This window comes from Crocodylus porosus, unplaced genomic scaffold (genome assembly GCF_001723895.1).
Source record: "Crocodylus porosus isolate Cpor-Errol unplaced genomic scaffold, CroPor_comp1, whole genome shotgun sequence".
Lineage (NCBI taxonomy): Eukaryota > Metazoa > Chordata > Crocodylia > Crocodylidae > Crocodylus > Crocodylus porosus.
Window position 1 is genome coordinate 81,212,896 of NW_017728943.1, and position 2,204 is coordinate 81,215,099.

The following is a 2,204-nucleotide window of genomic DNA, read 5'->3' on the forward strand; positions in this document are numbered from 1 at the left end:
GCTCTCCTTCTGCTATGGATAGAGACCATCAGGCGTGGCAGCTTGTATCATCTCCTCCACACTTACTGGTCCCAGCTGGCAGTAGCTGCAAGCATGCATGTGAGTTGCTGCTAGGTGGAGGGTGTCATGAGCCAGAATCATGCAGGTCCTGAGGCAGCGAGCAAACCCAGGGCCCTCAGCACACAGGACACAAGCCCCATGCATCTGGATTAAAGCAACAGCTGTGTCAACAGAGGCTAAGAGTGGGCATGAACCCTCATGAGGTCCAGCCACTAGGGAAAGACAGGATCTGTCTCTTGTAGGCACTGGTCCCCTGTCCATCATTAGGGAGCCACACACCTATCCAGTTACGCATGGCAGGTCCTCTCATTCCCCCTGTGGGTTCTGCCCACCTCAGGGAAACTGAGACCAAGACCCCTTGCATCATCACAGGGTCACACTTTGTCCCTCTCCACATGCATCTCACTCTCTGTCACTCCCTTTTTGTTGCAGGGTTTCTCTCATCTCTCACTGGGTTTCTTTTATCCTTCACACTCAGGTCAGAACAGCATCAGGTACCTAACACTCCCCCCAAAACGTCTCCCACCTCCAAGAACCACTAAGATCCAGGAGAACCCAGTGGTTTCTGGTTCCCGGTTGATGGCAGCTGAAACTTGGTCACAATATAAGAACCACCTCATAGCCTCCTCCATTTCCTTGGGTTGAAATCAGGTTGCTCAGGAAAGGCCAGGGCCATTTTTCTTAAAAGATTATACTTTTCTGTACCTCCAGATAGTCTGGCCTGGATTCTAAGGGAAGCTCCATGGGGCTCTCTCCTATGTCTACCCAAGCAGATTTTATAACCAGGAGCTCTACCTCTGGCAGTCATTGTGCTGCAGTTTTGAAAGCCCTCACAAGCTGAGTAGAGTTGGGGCAAACCTTACCTTGGCTGCCATGAATGATCTCAGTCAGATTGGCAGGTGTTGAGCTATTCCCCACAAAGCCTTCCTGCAGGGCAGGATGGTCTCCTTAGGCTACCTCCAAAGCCCCAGGAAGTCCTTAAAACCACTCAAGCTAGTTTGGAGCCCTGAAATGTCATGAGCTCTGAGGATCTGACCTGTGTCCAGGATGTTCAAGAAACAATGGGCACAAACTCAAGAAACATTAGGCACAGACTGATTGAAAATTGCTTCAGACTGGATGTCAGGAAAAACTTCTTTACAAGTTGAGAGCCGAGGGTCTGGCACAGGTACCCCTAGAGGTGGTACAGCCACCCACCTTGGTGATCTTCAAAAAGCATCTGATGCCCTCTTTGCTGGGGTCATCTGACCCTAGCAGTCTTTCTTGCCCAAGTGCAGGGGGGCTAGACCCAAAGATTTTGTAAAGTCCCTTCCAGCCCCTAGCATCTATGAACCTAGGTACCCCTGCCTGTTTCTGTGTGAGGCACCCAGCCCAAAGCTCATTGAGGTGTGGAATTTGCAGCTTGGGCCCAGCTCTGTGGATGAATGGCCTTAGGAAGGGAATTTCCAGCATTTCCTCCACTCAGATGGGGCAAGGCAGAAAGTACAGGGCATTGTAAAATTACAGTGCTGGCGTATCTCCTCTGGTGGGCTTTAAACTAGGCTCATCGAGGGAAGAGGAAGAAAAGGGAGGAGGAAGCCTTGGACCACTAAACCAAGCAGCACTCACAAATACAGCCCAGCCTAGACCGACAAGTAGAACATATACGCAGGTAAGCAACAGGGGCCAGGGCAGTGCTGAGATTAGGGGGCCAGTGCACACATCCTCAGGAGGCCTCAAATGACTCTACACAAACACTCGTAGTATGGGGAACAAGCAGGAGGAACTTACCCTCCTGCTAGCTGATACCAACCCAGACATAGCGGGGCTCACTGAAACGTGGTGGGACCCAACGCATGACTGGGTGGTGAATATCAAGGGCTATAGGCTGTACAGGACGGACAGGACAGGGAGGAAAGGTGGGGGTGTGGCGCTCTACATCAAGGAGGAATACATATCCTCATCAACCAGCACAAGGTCAGAGGAAGGGCCCACGGAAGTGCTCTGGGTTAGAATACAAGAGAGTTTCATATTTCATAGATTTCATAGACATTAGGGCTGGAAGGGACCTCGGGAGACCATCGAGTCCAGCCCCCTGCCCAAAGGGCAGGAAGTCAGCTGGGGTCATAGGATCCCAGCAAGATAAGCATCCAATTTACTCTTGA